The following is a 20,630-nucleotide window of genomic DNA, read 5'->3' as shown; positions in this document are numbered from 1 at the left end:
AAATAGCAGGTTCAGACGCAAAATATCTGAGTCACCATCATGGCAGAGTCCAAAGCACGGATCCACAGTGCCCCATTCTGAAGAGTCGCCTACCAGGCATTGTTGTGACGGTGTCACCAGAGCTGCTCTCGGAGTAATGGAGCAAAGACTACATGTGGGACCGTCTTACTCTGCTTGACGGTGTAGCCTGAGACAACGTCTAGTCTCTTCCCGCTTCCTTTACCTCCCTGTGTAGCCTGTAAGTGGAAGTCACCTAAGGAGATGTCTTGACTTGAAACTGGGTAGAGTCTGATTTAAGTGCCACAAAAGGAAGCAACCCAAAGGATTGTGGGCCACTCGCTGCTTCCCTGATGGGCTGCTCTCTGATGTTACTGGTAGGACAGCTTCTCCCTAACCCTCCTCTGCTTTGCCAGCCTCCAGTACAGAAGCTGGAAAATGTAATACTTCCTTTCCCAGTCCTTCTGCAGCTAAGCATGGCCAAGTGACAAGTTCCGGCCAAAGAGACAAAGGTGTCGCTCCTGTGGGGAAGGGAGAGTGTCTGAGGAAGCTTTTACTTTTTTATAAAAGGGCCAGGCCCAGGAGCAGCGGCCACAGGCACTGCCCTTCCCCATCCTCCCACCTGTAATACAGACATGGTACCCGGAGTTGTGGCAGCCATCTTAGGACCACAAAATGACAAGCATGGGAACAAAAGACCACATGCTAAGAGCGGCAGGACCGGAAGACAGTCAGGGTCCTTACTGGCATTGTTGGGAAGCTACGCCAATGCCTGCAGCTTCTTACCTCCAGACTTCTCGTTCTATGAGAAAAATATCACTTTAAGCAGGCATCCTTACTTGCAGATTTCCTACGTGATAACACTAATACATATACTAGTGTATACATAAAACTAATAACAAAATATGTCTTATAGATTTATAATTTCCTTAAGTACACTTCTAAAAATTGCACATTATTCATTCCACAGATGCATCCAGTTGTTCCAACAACTCCTTATACAATCTCCAGTTTTAAACATCACTTTGGGTTTTGCTAAGGAGATGCACGAAGGGGACCCAGCCTCTGCACAGGTCAGTGCCTAGGCTCTGCGGAGGCATCTGAAAGGGAATAATTTAGGTCTGAATGTGCCTCTTACACCGACACTGCTCGTGTTGGCTGCTGGATGTGGTTTCATGCAGTGAGAACGCGAAGAACCGAATTATCGACGCAGTTAAGCATATTTGATCACTGCTTATGTTAAAGAGAACTATCACAGAATCGATGCAACCCTACATAAAATAATTAGCGGATGGTTCCTAGAGAGATGCAAGCCACACACATATTGTCTGTTCAAAATGCTCACGGTATTTATGAGCTGAAGAGCACATCCTTAGACAGCCCACATAACAGGAGCTCTAAATCGAGCAGACGCTCGACCAGGGCTGGTGAACTAACAAAGTCTTCTGCAGAAGGCAGAACAAGCAGCAGCCACGTCTCCACCCCACGCTTATGTTGAAACTGATCATGTCGTGTCGGGTTTCTCTCATCATCACCGTCCTTCCCCACAGGTCAAGGCCGGTTCTCACTTGACCGGCTGAGTCACATGAACATGCCTTCCATGAACATGCCTTCCTCTCAGAGCGGATAAATGCCAGACTTGTTCCACTAACATCACACAAGGGCTCTGAACTGATAGCGGTCCCTAAATATATGACCAGGAACCCCTGTCCTTAATTTAGATTTTCCAGCAGCCTGGAGAAAATTCTACAGCCAGAGCTACAAGAACACACATTACCACTGTTACCCTTTCACCTACTTACCTTAGGTGAGGCATATTGATCCGTTCAAGAGAATGCCCTCCACACTTTGACTAAACATCTCTTTCCCAAATTAAAAAAAGTCCTACATAAACAAACAGGATGACCCTTTCCCCAAATATGTTTCCTTTAATCAGAATTCATGGAAAAATAAAAACTAAGGATGGTTTCTGTGTGATGTTCACTGTTCGCTTTCCATTTATGCTGTAAAGAAAAAATGTTGGTGGGATGGCTTTCCCAGTTGTGACTATATGATACACAGCAAGATGTGACTAATTAATAAGTGTTAGGTAAATTATAATCAGTGATGCCAATCTGGAAATTCACAAGAGTAGGCTGACAGTTATTTTCTGGCCTCCGTTTTCTGTGAGAATATCACAAGAATACCATCAGGGCTTATCCATAATGAATGTCTCCAAGTTCAGATTTTATTATAAGCACTTACCCCCTAACAACACTTTACCTTAAAATGAACCATAACAGCCAACTGTCCCACAAGAAGAGGAGGGAGGTACATTGTCTAACAGTGGTGTTTCCACAGCCAGCCCCGGGAGAGATGTAAAAAGATTCTCCTGTGTAGAACAGTGGGGTTTCTGATTGTTAATTTGGTCTAACTGTGGTTTGCAAATTTAACTTCCTTTGAAGATTTATATTCACTTAATTCTCTGGTCCAAGAAACCAGAATTGAATTTCCAGCCACTAGTGTGTATACTGAGTCTTGAGTCTTATTTCCCTTTGTATTTAGTAAAAAGCAGAGAATGAAATAGAACAAGAGAAAACATGCCTAGGAAACAAACTGATAAAACCTGTGGAGAGTGGTAGGTAAAAATGGAACACCCACATTTGACCATGAATCCTATGTGCAGCTATGGAAAATAAGAATTATTTTCTCACCTTGGTCATTTATATACTCACGCATTCATGGACTGAACAATCGCTGATTAAGTGCCATGTTGGGTACAAGGGGAAAAAAGACTTTAAAGACTTTGCCTTTAGAGATTTATGGTCTAATGAAAAAGAAAAAAAAGAACCTAACAATTATTTAATGGTCTGAACAGGCTTTTGGAAAGCTTCCTGGGGGAGATGACACTTGAGATGCCCAAGTCTTGAAGAATCAATGTAGGTCTCCCAGTTGAAGAGCTAAATTAAGACAGTGATAGTGGGAACTGGGGAGGTGAAGAAGGCAGAACGCACAGAACTTGACTGATCACCATGGAGGTGAAGGAGAAGTAGTTGAGGCAGACACCTGGGTGCCTGGCTTGTGTCCAAAGGTGTCTGGTGGTGCCACTCAGAGCTGAGACTTGGGGGAAGAGGGCAGCTTAGAGGTAAAGGAGATGCTTCTGTTTGAGATATGCTGGTTTAAGGTGTCTGAGAGACTCTACATGGAAGTGTCTAAGAGTCAATTTGTTATACGGCTCTAGGGCTCAGGAAATAAGTAGGAGCTAGAAATGAATGTAGACTAACTGAAGTTATACAAGCAGCAGGGGAGCCCACAGCTCTGGCTGTGGGCTCCCAGGGACAGTGAGATGAGCAATGGTTGAGGAGCCATCTCCGAAGAGGTCAACACGGAGCCATGGGCCAGAGAGCCAGCGAGGGGGCAGTGCCCCTGGGAAGGGATGGCCGACCCATCACTTACCAAAGGACAAATGAGATAAACTCCGGGGTGGAGGATACTACCTCTTCTTCTGAGAAAGAAGTGAAGAGCCAAGGGAGGATAAAAAGAGGACTCAGAGACGAAGAAAAGGCAAATAATAGTGTCAGAGACACATGGGAGTTGAGATTACCTACAACAGCTGGTGGCACACACCAGCCCAGGAGCTGAACGACATCACGCTTCCCACAAGAGACGGGAAGCGTGGTGGAGCTCTGGGTGGGCTCCGTCACTAACAAGCTGCGTCTGACCATCTCTCAGCAAAGACGTGAGCCTGGGCGACCTCTAAGTTTCCTTATTCCTTTAAGACGGACTCTGTTCATGCAAATGACGTCTTAGCCTTTCTCCAGTTCCTCCTCAAAGGGTCCCACTGAGCTCCAGGGAATGGAATCAGAGCAGGTGCTGCGGTAGGTGAGACAGGTCTATTCACAGGGGTCTCCCACCCTAGAGAACCCTGGAGCCCCTGCTTCCCTGGTTAGAACAGGAAGAGCTGCCCCAGCTCAGCAGGGCCACTGATGCCCGGAGTTAGAACACAGGGAGTTTGGGAGTGCGACAGGGTGCTGGCGCAGGTCCCAGGCCTTTTGGGTTCAAGCACAGGTGCGTCAGCTTCCACTTTCCTCCAGTTCTTCAGAACTGTGCTTCAAGCTTGTCCTAGACCTTTATCCCACATGTCATGCCAGGTTCCAGCACAACAAGGCCTCTTCTGACCAGAAAGTGAAAGTGACTGACCTAATTTGAGGAGAGCTCAGAGCTGCTCTATCAAAAATTAAGCCTCGGGACTTCCCTGGTGGCGCAGAGGTTAAGAATCCGCCTGCCAATGCAGGGGACACGGGTTCCAGCCCTGGTCCGGGAAGATCCCACATGCCGCGGAGCAACTAAGCCCGAGCGCCACAACTACTGAGCCTGTGCTCTAGAGCCCACGAGCTACAACTACTGAGCCCGTGTGCCACAACTACTGAAGCCCGCGGGCCTAGAGCCTGTGCTCCGCAACAAGAGAATCCACTGCAATGAGAAGCCCGCGCACCGCAACGAAGAGTAGCCCCCGCTCGCCGCAACCAGAGAAAGCCCGCGCGCAGCAACGAAGACACAACACAGCCAAAAATAAAATAATTAATTTAAAAGAAAATTCTCTTAAAAAAAAAAAAATTAAGCCTCCTAACAAGTTTCTCTCACGTCAGCTATTGTGCTTTGGAAGAAATAATTCAAATGATTTACTCCTGGTCCCATAAATCCATCCCAGATTTTAGTGCCTCTGTTCACACCGTCATTTCCCTCTCTCCTCACCTGAGTTGGAGTGGATGGCCAGTCCTCCAGGATGCTTCACCATGTGGCTTGTTCACTATCACATCCCAGGGGCGGGGACAAAGTACGTTGTGAAAGAATGACTCTGCTGGGCTTCCCTGGTGGCGCAGTGGCTAAGAATCCACCTGCCATTGCAGGGGACACGGGTTCGAGCCCTGGTCTGGGAAGATCCCACATGCCACGGAGCAACTAGGCCCGTGAGCCTGCGCTCTAGAGCCCATGCTCCGCAACAAGAGAAGCCACTGCAATGAGAAGCGGGTGCACCGCAAAGAAGAGTGGCCCCCACTCGCTGCAACTAGAGAAAGCCCGCGCGCAGCAGCAAAGACCCAACTCAGCCAAAAATAAAAAAAAATAAAATAAAAAAAAAAATGACTTTGCTGATGCTATTACTTCACTAATTAATAGCATCGGCCATCAGCCTAGCTTGGTATTTCTCTTGTATTATTATTATTTTTTTTCCTTTTGGCCGCCCTGCATGGCATGCGGGATCTTAGTTCCCCAAACAGGGATCCAACCAGTGCCCCCTGCAGTGGAAGCGTGGAGTCGTAACCACTGGACCACCAGGGAAGTCCCTCTCTTATATTATTTAACTTTTCATACGTTGAAAGCTTATCTCTCAAATCTAGCGTTGACATCACGTCTTTATGCTTCTCTTTACCATCAATGAGCACAGTATTTTGTACATAATCGCTGCTCCATGACACTTGCTGTTTGACAGAGAGTCTAGAATTTTACCAAAGCTCTTCCTCTCCCTCATCTCCTTTTGGACTCATCCTTACTCTGCACCTGTTTCTCCTGTGGCTTTAAACACTTTCCTCTAGTAAAATTTCTCATCTCCAGAAAAACTCAGAACACTCAAGAGAAAACTGCAATATTCAGAGAGGGCAATTAAGTGGAATTAAGATGCCCTGGGCTAACATTCTGGATGACTGAAGAAAATCCGCTGAGTACAATTCTTCCAAACTGAAAAAGTCCTGAGGCCAAATAACTACTTTGGACTGTAAACAGGATCATGAGACACTATTCATTGGGAGGCGACCTTGATAAAGGTCATAGTTAGAGCTGACAAAGGCAGTAAAGTGCAAAAGCTACAGTGAAAATCATCGAAGGAGGCTATACTTTTAAAGATTTCCAGGGAATTACCAGAAAGCAAAGTGAAAGCATACAGTCTTAAAGGCTTGATACCAGAAATACAAACATAACACCAAGCAAAATGTTGCCTTGAGGGGGATTATACAGGACAGCTTTGTGCAACACAGCATTTACCACCCTGCATCTTAAGTGTGGCCTTCGTTAGATACTTCACAATTAACCTTGGTAACTGTCTTAGTCAGTTTGGGCTGCTCTAACAGAATACCATCGACTGGGGGGCTTATAAACAATAAACATTTATTTCTTTCAGTTCTGGAGGGTGGAACTCTGAGATGAGGGTGCCGGTGAAGCCATCTTCTGGGTTACAGACTGCCGTCTTCTCGCTGTGTCCCCACATGGCAGAAAGAGGGTAAGACAGCTCTGTAGGGTCCCTTTTATAGGGGCGCTCATCCCATTCATGAGGGCTCCACCCTCATGACCTGATCACTTCCCAAAGGCAACACCTCCTAACACCATCACACTGAGGTTAGGATTTCAACCTATGAATTTTGAGGGGACACAAACTTGGGGTCCATTGTAGTAAGGGTCCAATTTTTCTGACTTCTGAACCAAACAGGTCTGATTGCCAAGAATTCAGTTAACTAATAGGATATGGTTATTCACGTTGTCATTAGTTATAAAATTATATATAGTCAGTTTTAAAATGTATTTCAGCAATTGACTTTTGGGCTCAAGGTTTATAAAATCATGTTTATGTGCTGTGTGTGACATACATTATTTTGTTTAATCCTTGTAACAACCCATGGGAGGTAGGAATTACTACCCCCATTTTCTAGACAGAGAAATCGAGGCTCAGGAGATGGATTTACCAAGCACCCTGACGATCACTTAACTTCCTGTATAGCTTTGCTTTGGGGGAAAATGTTCTGGGCAGTGATTACAAGTTTCACATCTAGTCTGTAATTTTCACTTAACATACATGAAGTGACATTCTGAGTTTTCTATATATCAGACTCCTGTGAGTTTGTTTGCAAGCCTTACAAAGCAGGAAGTGGCGGCCACAGCAAAGGCCCCTGCGCCAACCCCACCCCACCTTTTCTTCAAAGGCCTGTTAGAACCACACAAATACACTTGGACTGTGCTCAAGGGCATCAAGAACATAAAATAGTGGTTTCTGAGCGCTGGTGGGTGGCAGTAACCACTCCCATTCCCTTTCCTGCATGATACAGGATAATGAAATTCTGACGCTCAGCCTGGTATTCAGCTGAACAGGAAAGGTATCTTTCAGTCGTTCCAGACCAGTGTAGGGCTCTTTCCCTTGTCTGCATACCCTACTCTTTACCTCCTTTCCTTAACTACTGACCGTGGTACCCATTTCTCGGTCCAGCATCTTGCCTTCATTCCTGTTCCTTTATGTTGACCAGACCTCCATCGCCTCCGTCACGTCCCGGTGCCTCTCCTTCCTCCACATGCCCCGCACACGTCCACTGTGTTCCCCTCCACACATCCCTCCATCAGGCCGCCGTCATCTCCTTCCCGTGCTGCTGGCCCCCGGCCCCTAGGCCTGCCTGGATGAGCTACTCTCCGCGTCCCAGTCAAGAGCTTTCAGAACCGAAAGCCTGTGGGTCTCCCTCTCCTTCGTGCTTCCTTGCTGCCTTCAGAACAAAATCCGAACGCCCGGGCTCGGCACCCGGGGCCCTTCGTGATGCGGCTCTCGGCTTCCGCCCATCTTCCGCCGCGCCACGGCCGCTGAGCTGCTCCCAGCTCTGGTCAAGCCCGCGGTACCTCTGCCTCCCAGCGTCCAAGCTCCGTGCTCTTCCCGCCCGGCCCCCTGCACTCCTTTCCTCTGCTAACTGCCTGTGGTAAGTTATTTGCAAAAAACTCCCGATCCTTCCTTCCCCTCTTGCCAGCCAGGTCCGCCACAGCTTCTCCCGTCAAGAGATGGAATCAATTTCCACACCCGCTGAGTCTGGACTGGCCTGTGGCTGCTTGGACCGTTAGAATTTGCTGGAAAGGTGCTGTGTGGGTTCCGAGACTGGGCCTCAAGAAGCTCCCAGCTTTTGTTCAGTCTCTTGGATCCTTACCCAACCACAGTGTGAACTTGAACTTCAGTTTCGGATGTAAAAGAAGCAATGGAGTCTGAGGCTTGGATATGATTTCCTAGGCAGCCTCTGAGGGCTGGATGGAATCAACTCCAAGTTCCAGGGCATTAAGGCCACCCTCCACCCTGACATGGATGAACCTTGATCAATTGGGAATGAGAAACCTGAGCAAGACAGCCAGACATTGGGCTCCCCTGGTGGCGCAGTGGTTGAGAATCTGCCTGCCAATGCAGGGGACACAGGTTCGAGCCCTGGTCTGGGAAGATCCCACATGCTGTGGAGCTACTGGGCCCGTGAGCCACAGCTACTGAGCCTGCATGTCTGGAGTCTGTGCTCCGCAACAAGAGAGGCCGTGATAGTGAGAGGCCCGCGCACCGCAATGAAGAGTGGCCCCCGCTTGCCGCAACTAGAGAAAGCCCTCGCACAGAAACGAAGACCCAACACAGCTAAAAATAAATAAATAAATTTATTAAAAAAAAAAAAGACAGACATTTTCTCTCCTTCCTCTCTCTGTGGACTAGTCTGAGGAATAGTTCCTCTTTGCAACCCTGATGTGCCATTGAACAACCTGCTGTGTCTCTTCACAGCTCACTGTAAAGCAGAGGCCAGGCGGTAACATATCTCAGAGCGAGTCTATGCCTCTTTCCTTGCTTCACTTCCCTCACTGCCCCGGGCTTGCACACCTAAAAACCTCAGGTTCTGCTTGTTGCTAACGTAGCGGCCAATGTGCACATGTCACATCTAGGAAGCTCCTTTCTGATTCAGATGCTCCAGTTCCTACTCCTTGGAAGCCAAGAATTCCCAGAAAGCACTTGTGTAAATTTCCTATTGCCGCTGTAACAAGTGGTCTTAAACTTTGTGCCTTAAAACAACACAAATTTATTCTCTGACAGTTCTGGAGGTCAGAAGTCTGCAGTCAATTCCAGCGAGCTGAAATCAAGGTGTTAGCAGGGCTGATTCCTTCTGGGGGCTCTCAGAGGAGAATCTGTTTCATTGCCTTCTTCAGCTTCTAGGGATGGCCTCTATTTCTTGGCTTGTGGCCTCTTCCTTCATGTTCAAAGCACATCATTCCAAGCTTTGCTTCCACCTTCACATCGCCTTCTTCTCTTCTGTGGTCTAATCTCCCTCTGCCTCCCTCTTAACAAGGATCCTTGTGATTTACATTTAGGGTCCATCCTGATAATCCAGGGTAGTTGCCCATCTCAAGATCCTTAACTTAATCCCATCTACAAAGTCTCTTTTGCCACATAAGTTACCAGTACAGGTTCTGGGAATTAGGACCTGGGTATCTGTGGGTCCATTATTCAGCTGACCACAGCACATACAGTCCTTTTGCACCCATACGTATATTCACCCCCAACTGTGACAAACCAGTCACCTCTCAAAGAGTTCTCAGCAGTCAGTTTCTACCACAGCATCAGACCCTTGTTTCCTTTTTAAATAAAAGGCCAAGTTTACAATTCATCACTATTTTGTACAGATATTCTATCCCATCCCCTCACTGTTTAAATAAATGAGCCTTTGCGAGCTCAATTGTCTTTGGTTGTCACAACATGAAATAGACATTTGGCAATTACCTAAATAATGTGACCAATCTGGATGTCAGATGCCCTGATTTTATCTAGATAGGATGTTTATTTTACCCAATCTCTACTTCCTTTTGTGCTGGCTAGGCCCATCTGGCTGTGAAGCAATAACTTTCTGTGGTTTCTAATTAGAAACTGGAGCTTAATGCACACAGCAATATTATACTTAATCTCCTTTATGACCTGTTTTTATGATTTACAGGAAATTCACTAGGCACCAAGAAAAGGAATTGAATGGCAGATGAGCAGATTACCCAACTGTCTACCTCTCATTTCCTTAATACTTCATTTCCATAAAATCTTATTCTTGATTTAAACCAATTTAAATATGTAGAATGGGAAAAAAAAAAAAAACCTGTGATGACAGCCTGGTTTTAAGGCATCCATTTGGTTGTATTTTCAAAAATACACATTTTCAAAATGTGTGTGTTCTTCCATTCTGTTGACCCATATTTTATTGATACGCCAGGTACTATACTAGGCACAGTGCGTGGAGCAATGAGCAAAATCGAAATCCTTACCCTCTCAGACTTTAACTATGCTTAGGAGGAGACAGATAATAAACGCACATACAAGGAAATAATGTCAGGTGAGACATGTCACAAAGAAAAGTAAAGCGGGGTGGAGAGAGAGAGAATGATGGCGGGTGTGTGCTGGGGTGCCATGTGAGATGGAATGGCCAGGCAAAGGCACATCTGAGAGGAGACTGAAGGAAATGAGAACACAAGCTACACACATCTGGGATAAGGGCAAAGGGAAGAAGGCACCTAAGAGTTTGAGACACCGGCAACAGGAAGTGCAAAGGTCCTGAGGCAAGTGTGCTGCGGTTGTTTGAGGAACAGGGAGGGGGCCAGTGTGGCTAGAAATGGAGTGATGGGAGATGGTGGTGTAGACGGAATGCTCATCTCCCCCAAATTCATATGTTGAAACCTAACCCCCAATGTCCTGAATTCACCCATTCTAAAGTCGAAAGGATTAAGATTCCAGGGGAATAAAAACAGAGTTGAGAGGCCTGGGTTAGGCCCAATTCTTGCAGGAACCTCCTGTGACCTTGGACAACACACAGGAGACCACCATACCCACAGCCACCCCACCTGCCAAGGGTGATTATGACCATCAAATGAGGGAACACAGGGGAACATTATTATAGACTGTGCCTGACATTATTATTCTGCTGTGACTCCCTGAAGTTCAAAGACTGAATTCTAGTCCCCGGGCTTGGCATGTAGTAGGCCTTGTGTAAATGTATGATTGGATGAGGGAATTCTTTTCCCAGGCTGAGGGTAGGGAGCTATGTGAGGGACATGACCACTCAACCAAGTCCCAGAGGGAAGTGTCTGCGTTTCTTTCCTTTAGAAACCAGAGCTGAAGTCATTTACTTGTAAAATCCAGAGTGAAATACAATCCTAATTGGCTATTGTCACTAGATAGGCTGCTGGGAAGGTGAGGAGGCCCTTCCCTCATCCCCAGCAGCCCCTCAGGAAGACTTCAAGGGGGAAGCATGAGCCCAGAGACAAGCTGGAAGACAGACAGTGTCACTCAATAAACAGAGAGGAGAAAGGGCCTCGGCATAGACTAGCGATAGACGTACACAAAAGGAAGTGGGTCTTAATTCCAATAGGAACAGGGACCTGAGAACAAGGCCGACTACCAGATTCCCTTTGAGAGCTCAGCCCTGAGCTCCGAGAGGCTCAAAGGGGAGGGGGGCCCTGGACAGCTGGGGAGGGGCAGGATTGGGCTGAGAGGAGGGTAAGCCTCTCGTATACCGAAAGGCATGGATGAGAGAAAATGAGAGGCACGGTTTGGAAGGAAACAGAAGCCATCATTCAACCTGCCCTGGCTCAGGGCCTCACGTGTGAAATAAGTTAAATGATACTCACCTCTTAAAGTTATGCAACTATTTTCCAAAAGCCTCCCATTACCCCTCCCCCAAAGTCCTCCCTGCCTCCCTGACATTTTTTCCCCAGGGAAGGGAAGTAAGTACCTGCTTAAGGGTATGTCCTGGGGCAGGGGCTGGACAATCACGGAGCTGCCCTCCCCGCCTTCTCCAGATGCGTCTCCCCTCCAGTTGTTGTTGGCTTCTGTTCCTGCTTACCCGCCTCCTTCCAGTTCAGTGAACACACCAAACCACTCATGGGGCTTCTGATGACTTGCCTTGTTCACTGCCCGGCAAGCTCTCCTCCCAGACCTTAGCGTGGCAGGCTCTTTCTCATTGTCCAGGGCTCTGCTCAAATGTCACCTCCTTGGAGAGGCTTTTCTGGACCCACAAGCCTTTGGTTCTGTTGTTGAACCCAACTCCATGTGCCTGACACACAGTGAGGCCAAATAAACCAAAATCTCGGAATCAGGAGCAGAGAAAGGTTTATTGCAGGGCCAAGCAAGGAGAACAGGTGGCTTGGGCTTAAAAGACCTGCACTCCCCAATGGCTTCAAGGAAGAGTTTTTAAAGGCAAAATTTGGGGTGAGGGCTGGAGGGTGCATGACTTCCTTCTGGTTGGTGGTGAGGTGACCAGGAATCTCAATTGGAACCTATTGGTTCTGACCAGTCTGGGGTCTCAGCAGGTAGTTACCTTCCTCCAGCTGGATGGGGGCCTTAGTCCCTGAAAAACAACTCAAAGATTTGTATCAGATTGTTATGCATACCCTTTGAGGAGGAACTAGGACTTGGTTTTATCCCTGAGCTATCATTTCTTGACCGCTTTCCCTTTGTTTTTGCATTCACTCTAATTAGTAACTGCTTGAGTCTGCTCTTTGGAACTCCCAGAAGGCCTAGGAGACTTAAGCCTTTTTCTACAAACATGAAGGGGGGTGGGGGACACAGAGGGGCTTTTGTATGGGGGAGGGCCCCCGCAGGGTCCTGCTCAGTTTCAGTTCCCAGGCACTTTCCATCACATCACGTGTTCTGTTTTCTCAATGCTCTCAACACTCTCTGAAATCATCTTAGATGGGTGATTGTCTTTGTCAGTCTCTCTCAGTTCGCAGCAGAATGCAGGCTGCACGAGAGCAGGGAGCTTGTTTGCTCATTGCGGTACCCCCAGTGCCTGAAACACTTGGAAGTCTTAATCAGTCGTTGATGAATGCATGAATAGGATAAGATGAGCATTACATGAGATGATGTGCCTAAGCTTTTGGAGGGTGCCAGGCAACTTAACAATGGCATTTGTTATTATCACTATTACTATCATTCCTCTTTTGTTGCAAATCTGATCTGTTGGATAAGTCAGTAATAAGGACCCTACGTTATTATCCCTGAAATAGAAATGTAAGAAGCACTGATTTCTCTTCTCTGGAGGACAAGGGCAAGACCCAAAAAGATTCACCAGAAACCTTCCAGAGGCAGCACTGAATGCTGGTGAGAGCACTCAGTGCTGCCTGGCTTTGTGCTCACCAGCTGCGTGACCTTGGGTTAAGTCTCTCAACCTCTCTGAACCTGTTTCCCCATCTGAGAAATATAGGGGTTCACTAAATGCTGCATAAGATCCCTTCTAACTTCTAGAAACATCGTCCTTTATCGCCTCATAGGTTGCTCTTGCCTGCCTCCTGGAGGAAAGTGAATGAACTAAAGACAGGCAGAGACAGAGGTGGCCTGGAGGTTCTAGAACCAAATATTACAGTCAGTTCCCAAATGATTAAATTGCACGGTCTCCTCCTTCCTACCGATGGAAAGACCCAGGAGAGGTACCAGAAGGCCTCTTCTGCCTTTTACTCAGAGCAGAGACTACCTTACTTTGAACACTTATTATTAGCATTCTTTACACCTGGATATCCTTTTGTCCTTAAAATAACCTTACAAGGTATGCATTATTACTCCATCTTTATTAACTCCATTTTACAAGGGGGGTGGAGTACTCTGAAAGGTCACAGCTAAAAAGCAACAGGGTTGGGCGTGGAAACCGGCTTTGTCTCCTCCTTACCCCTTCGGCTCCCCGAGTTGGCCCAGGGAATGCCTACCAATGGGTCCCGAATCTCTTGATCATCAAAATCAGCGGGAACATCTCCAAGAGGGTCCTGAGTCCGCCCAGGTCCTGCTGAACTACAAACTTTTGGGAGGGCCATACAGAAATCCGTATTTTTCAAAATCTCTCCGGATACCAGTGATACTCAGCCGGACTCGGAAACCACTGCATGACACTGGCCGCCCAGCAGTTAAGAAAGCCTCCGGAGACCTTGCTAACGCTTCTCACTGTCGTCATTTAGAGCGTCATTCTACTCTCGCCCCGCCCCTCCCTCGGGGCTGCGCCTGCGCCCGCGGCAGCTGTGTCTCCGCAGCGCCTTCTGCTGGACACGCGGTAAAAACCTAAAGTGCAACCAACTCCCTTGGGGGGGATGTATACAGGGGCTCCAGCTGCGCTCGCCAGTCCCTTTGTAATAATATCACAAAATGTAACGCAGTTCCCCACTGTCATGTGGACGTGAGTACTACTAATACCAGCTGACCGAGAAAATGCATAATGATCATATTCTATTCATGAATGAACAAATGAATTAAGAATTTGCTTTTAGTTAGAACAGTACTAACCACATGCATTTGGAGGGGGGGACAGGGGAGGTGGGTACATAACATGGTTTATTCAGTAGTTTTGGGCACCACTGGGTAAAGAGTTGCTTCCCTGGTAGTTGCCCCAACTTGATTCATTCACTCATTAATCTTTCCCAACAAGTATTAAATGCCTAGTAAATACCAAGCACTTTTCTAGCACAAAACAAGACCTAAATAAATAAATAAATAAACAACAACTCTCTGCTCGTGGAGTTTACAGTCTCGTGATGGAGACAGATATTAAGCAAATAAACAAACATAAATATCTACTTACAAATGGTGTAGATGTTCTGAAGGAAAGAACTAGGTTTTGAGAGCCTTATTCTAGGAAGGATGGTCAAGGAAGTCCTCTCTGGAGCTCACTTGAAGCTCAGATCTGAAATCTGAGAAGGAATGAGCCACGTAAAGCAGGGAGGGGATTCCAGGTGGCTTAAGGAGTTCCCATTTGAGGCAAAGGAAGGTAGGAGCATCCTGAGTAAGGGCGTGGGGTGAGTGTGTGTGAATTGAGATGAGGCATCTATTTCTGTAGATATATTTCTGTAGATAGTAGGCCACAAACCTAGGATTTAAACCACAGCGGTACAGCTTCACCCAGCCTCAATATTCTACTGCCTCTGTGCATTGATAAGGAGCTGGAGTTTTATTATTCTAAGTATAATGAGACATCTTTGTAAGCTTTTTTTCTTTTTTTGGCTGCATTGGGTCTTCGTTGCTGTGCGCAGGCTTTCTCTAGTTGCGTTGAGCGGGGGCTACCCTTCGTTGTGGTGCGGTGGCCTCTCTTGTTGCGGCGCATGGGCTCTAGAGCGCAGGCGCAGTAGTTGTGGCGCACGGGCTTAGTTGCTCCGCAGCATGTGGGATCTTCTCGGACCAGGGCTCGAACCCGCGTTCCCTGCGTTGGCAGGCGGATTCTTAACCACTGCGCCACCAGGGAAGCCCTCCATGTAAGCTTTTAAACAGGGGTGCTGAGCGATCTCTATTGTTTTAACAAGATTGTGCTAAATGGATAATGGATGATAGGGAGGCAAGAGTAGAAGGACAAGATGGAAGACACAGGTTCAGTTGTTCAGTCATCCCCCTTCAGGGATGAAGGCGGCTCAGACAAGGTGGGCAGCAGTGGAGATAGGGGAGAGGACTTACTACGGAAGTGGCAGGACTGGGGACAGACTAGGTGTGGGCCGTGGGAGGGGAAGCGGTGAAAGACTGTGCCCAAGCTCGGTAAACTGGAATATGGGCCACTAACTGAGACGGAAGGGGGAGCACGTTTAGGACAGTGAGGAGGGTTCAGTTTTGCACACATTAAGTTTGAGAGGCCGGTGATACATCTAAGTGAACAGTCAAGTAGGAAAAATCACAGGCCTCTCAAACTTAATGTGTGTAAAAGGGAACTCTTCATTTACCTCATTCTGAAATTCAGTGGAGACATCTAGGCTAGAAATGGAAATGTGTTGTTTTTAGCCTAAGAGGCGCTATTTAGAAGTGGATGCTGCTCCCCCCGAGAGAAGAGTTCCAAGGACCAGACTTTCAGAAGCTCCAACGTTTGGAGGTTGGATCTGAGAAAAGAAGGGGGTGAGGTGGGAGAGAGAGAGAGAGACAGAGACAGAGACAGAGAGAGGGAGAGAGAGCACGCACGAGCGTGGACATGAGCCAGTGCCTGAGAAGAGCCAATTGGAAGGATGAAATTACAAAACAGGGACTTCCCTGGTGGCGCAGTGGTTAAGAATCCGCCTGCCAGTGCAGGGGACACGGGTTCGAGCCCTGGTCCGGGAAGATCCCACATGCCGCAGAGCAACTAAGCCCGTGCGCCACAACTACTGAGCCTGCCCTCTAGAGCCCGTGAGCCACAACTACTGAGCCCATGTGCCACAACTACTGAAGCCCGCACGCCTAGAGCCCGTGCTCTGCAACAAGAGAAGCCACTGCAATGAGAAGCCCGCACACCACAACGAAGAGTAGCCCCCGCTCACCGCAACTAGAGAAAGCCCATGTGCAGCAATGAAGACCCAACGCGGCCAAAAATAAATAAAGAAATTTATTTAAAAAAAAGAAGAAATTACAAAACAAAAGCAGCCTAGGACTCACAGCCTAGGTCCTCTGAAAAAGGAAGACACCTCCTTGCTGTTTCCTTACACAAGGGGAGGAATTGGCCCAGACTCAGAGCGGTCAGTGCCAAGTCTAGGCTAGCTTGTAGGGCGCCACAGGCTTGTCTAAGCCCATCCGTCACTCTATACTAGGAAGTAGTAAGTACACCCCGAAATAGAAAGATGTCTCAACACTTTCCTGTAACTCCTCAGGCTCCTGTTGGGCTCACAGGGATACCCGGAGGAGTGGACAGGGTGCCAGCTCAGGTGCAAGTGCCCACAAACCTTTGGGAGAAGCATTCAGGATGGGTGGGACTAAGGCATTATTAGTCATAGTCTTGTCATTTCCTGTGGTGGTTTTCCTTTTTTTATCTTTCCCTGTCACTGACCCTGATTTCACCCACTTCTCTTTCTGCTTTATTATATCCCCCCCAGAGGCCATTATGATTTTAGCTATCATTTCATCCCCATAATCCCATGGTAATAATAATCTCCTCATTAATCAATATGCTGATTAAATTTTTCTCTTTCACATCCCTTTTGGGTGCTTGAGAATTGCTGCTGTAAATGTTTAAGAGGTTTTTGTCCCCATAGTAGGGAGAAAGATAACTCTTCACCCTAAGGCCCAACAGTCGCACAGGGAGGTGCAATTCTATGCAGAGAAGTCTCCAGCTTCTAGCCTGACAGCCCAGAAATAGGATAAATAAGTCATTGGGGAAGTCTACCATTTTTAAAAAATCTATCATTTTCTTAATTATAAATGTATATTTATTGTAGAATTGGTTTCTCACACTTTAATGAGCATATGAATCACCTGGGGATCTTGTTAAAACGCAGCTTCTGATTTGGGAGGTCTGGGGTGGCCACAGAGATGCTGCATTTCTAACAAGCTCCCACGTGATGCTGAGATGGCTGGCAAACAAGCCACCTTTTGAATATCAAGGATACAGCAAAGAAACAAAAATAACTAGGATAACGCAAATCAACTGTGAATTTGTCTTCTCAAATGGGCCATTCTGCTTTCCATTCGTAGCTCCATGCAGAAGTAGCTCAGGACTCCTGGCTTTCTCCTCAATGTCACCCAGAGAGCCAGAGAGGTAACAGATCGCAACAGGCAGCAAGGAGCCCCTGGGAGGCAGGAAGTGGTTTGGAACTGTGGGTACAGGCGGGAGAGGGTGGCCGGGGAAGGAGTCTGGTCCTGCTTGAGACAATTGATACTTTGCCTCCTCATCAGGTGAGTTAGACACAGGGATCCTCAGGCTCAAGAGGAAAATCCATGCAGGGCAAGAGGCATGTGTGGGTGAAATGCTGTGTCAACAGGTGGGACTGATCAGACCTAGGGATTCACTTCTTCACCCTCCCCTCCAGGGAGAGGATGGGGGATTATAGTCTAAGGGAAGCCTCTTCCTAAAACTCTCAGTAGAGACTTCCCTGGTGGTCCAGTGGTTGAGAGTCCGTCTTGGAATGCAGGGGACGCTGGTTCGATCCCTGGTCGGGGAACTAAGAGTCCACGCGCTGCAGGGCGATTAAGCCCACGCACCGCAACTACCGAGCCCGGGTGCTCTGGAACCCCTGTGCCACAACTAGAGAGAAGCTCGCCAACCGCAATGAAAAACTGCGCTACTCCCACGTGCTGCAACTAAGACCCGATGCAGCCAATCAATCAATCAATCAATCAATAACGCTTTAAAAGAAAAAAAAAAAAAAAACCTTCAGTACTCTACCTGGGAGGATTAAGGGAAAGCCCTGATCTTGATTCAGGAGTGACACTGTAGTCCTCTGTGCCTGGAACTTTCCACCCTAGGGGTATCTGCCCTCATTTTTCTCACTACCCCTCCTTCCAACCCCCAACAAAAGCCAGAAACCATATACTTCAAGTGAAAAAATTAGAATGAAAAGCATAGTATTGAAATAAACAACAGAATTAATGGGATAAATGATAAAATTGATGCAGCCAAGAACAGAATTTGTGAAAATGAAAGATCAACTTGAGAAATTATTATAGAAGGAGAAAGGTCGAACGATCTGAACTTGCCAACAGATGAGTTAGACAAAAAGAAAGGAACAGAGGGGAACTTATAGGTTAAAAAAAATTTTAGAAGACCCATCAAATCTTTTTAAAAGGCAAGACTATGTGTAAGCATGCCATTTGGCTGATAAAACTATAAAAAACTGTAAGGAAGTGATCACTACAAAATCAGGAGAGTGGTTACTTTGAGGAAAGGGCAGGGGCGAGATGGGATAGGATTAATTTGAGGGCTGCAAAATGGTGATTTCTATTCTACCATTTCTTTTTTTTATGTTGGTAAAAATAGTCATAGATAAAATTCACCATTTTAACCATTTTTAAGTGTACAATTTAGTGGCATTAACCACATTGACAATGCTGTACACCATCACCACTATCAATTCCTGAACTTTTGTATTATCCCAAACAGAAACTCTACCATTTCTTATTTACAATGTATTTACTGGGCTTCCCTGATGGCGCAGTGGTTAAGAATCCACCTGCCAATGCAGGGGACACGAGTTCGAGCCCTGGTCCAGGAAGATCCCACATGCCACAGAGCAACTAAGCCCGTGCACCACAACTACTGAGCCTGTGCTCTAGAGCCCGCGAGCCACAACTACTGAGCCCGTGCCCACAACTACTGAAGCCGGCACGCCTAGAGCCCGTGCTCCACAAGAGAAGCCACCACAATGAGAAGCCCGCGCACTGCAACGAAGAGTAGCCCCCACTCGCTGCAACTAGGGAAAGCCTGCACGCAGCACTGAAGACCCAAGGCAGCCAAAAATAAATTTATAAAAAAAAAATGTATTTACTGGAACCCTTTCATAAAAAGACACTTTCCCGCATCTATTATGTGGTTAGCCAGGAGGGCAGGATTCCTATAGAAAGGCAGGATAAATGATGGGGATGGGGCACAAGGGGCAACTTCTGGGGTGGCTCAAAACTCTTCTAGTTCCTGTGAGTAGGAGGGTGTTTGCAGGGTGGTGAGATTACCATAAGCACAGGGAGGAGGAGAGGGGGAGGGGAGAACCAAGAAAAAGAAGAAAACCATTCTGCTAACACAAAAAGCACATATGATATAGTAACATTTATGCATTTCCTAAAATGAATTAGGTGTGGTTTTATACATAGAAATAAAGTAAAAAGGGAGAGTGTTTGCTCATCTGTGTAGGTGGATTTAGGCGTGGGCCTACTTAAAGCCAGGTGAATGTACAAAATAACTTCTCATAGGCCCTTCTGGGAACACAAAGGGGGCTTTTCAGGGCTGGTAACAATCTGTTTATAGATCTGGGTGCTCCATTTGTGAAAAATTATTGGGTTGTACACTTACAAAATGTGCACGTTTCTGCATGTATATTATACTTTAACAAAAACATTTCTAAAAAATTGAAAGTCGCTTCTAGGACTTCCCTGGTGGCACAGTGGTTAAGAATCCGCCTGCCAATGCAGAGGACATGGGTTCGAGCCCTGGTCTGGGAAGATCCCACATGCCACGGAGCAACTAAGCCCGCGAGCCATAACAACTGAGCCCGCAGGCCACAACTACTGAGGCCCTCGCGCTTGGAGCCCGTGCTCTGCAACAAGAGAAGCCACCGCAATGAGAAGCCCACACCCCGCAGCGAAGAGTAGCCCCCGCTCGCAGCAACTAGAGAAAGCCTGCGTGCAGCAGGGAAGACCCAGCGCAGCCAAAAATAAATAAATAAATTTATTTTTTTAAAAAAGTCGCTTCTGCTCTTAAGAGTCTACATTAGGGAATTCCCCAATCCTTACTTAGGTGGTTAACATTAAAAGAATGCATACCGACATGCAGAACTGGAATCGCAGTCCTTTCCACTCATTAATTATCCATGAAAGGAAATCAGACCTGACTCATCAGCTCGCCTGTTCCTGACTGGGAGGGAGACCGTGGTGACTACACCGCTGATGTGTTGGGCCTGGGAACACCCACATCCTGGCCCACGGCCTGGGATCCAAGAATAGCCATGGCTGCTGACTGCTGAGTCGGATCCCAATGAATGGATCCGAGATGGGAGTTGAAGGAAATCTCACCCATGGCACACTCTGAGAAGAAATGGAGGGCTTCCCTGGTGGTGCAGTGGTTAAGAATCCGCCTGTCAATGCAGGGGACACGGGTTCAAGCCCTGGTCCGGGAAGATCCCACATGCCGCGGAGCAAATAAGCCCGTGCACCACAGCTACTGAGCCTGTGCGCCACAACTACTGAAGCCCATATGCCTAGAGCCCGTGCTCTGCAAAAAGAGAAGCCACCGCGATGAGAAGCCCATGCACCACAACAAAGAGTAGACCCCGCTCGCTGCAACTAGAGAAAGCCTGCACTCAGCAACAAAGATCCAACGTAGCCAAAATTAAATAAAAATAAAAATAAATAAATTTATTTAAAAAAAAAGAAATGGAGGGAGGAGGAAGAGGGGAGATTGAAGAGAATGTAAATGAAAGGGTATCTACCTCATGCT

At 47.1% G+C, this 20,630-nt stretch overlaps 1 protein-coding gene across 2 annotated transcripts in view; it reads right to left on the bottom strand.

Annotated features, from left to right (window-relative positions):
• SLC25A30 (solute carrier family 25 member 30) overlaps window positions 1-20,630 on the bottom strand; it is an 85,617-nt gene that overhangs the window by 43,241 nt on the left and 21,746 nt on the right. The window lies entirely within an intron of this gene.

The sequence above is a fragment of the Balaenoptera physalus genome, assembly GCF_965194825.1.
Source record: "Balaenoptera physalus genome assembly, chromosome: 18".
NCBI classification, from domain to species: domain Eukaryota; kingdom Metazoa; phylum Chordata; class Mammalia; order Artiodactyla; family Balaenopteridae; genus Balaenoptera; species Balaenoptera physalus.
Note: the sequence above shows the minus strand (reverse complement) of the source record. Positions and strands in the feature narration are given on the sequence as shown.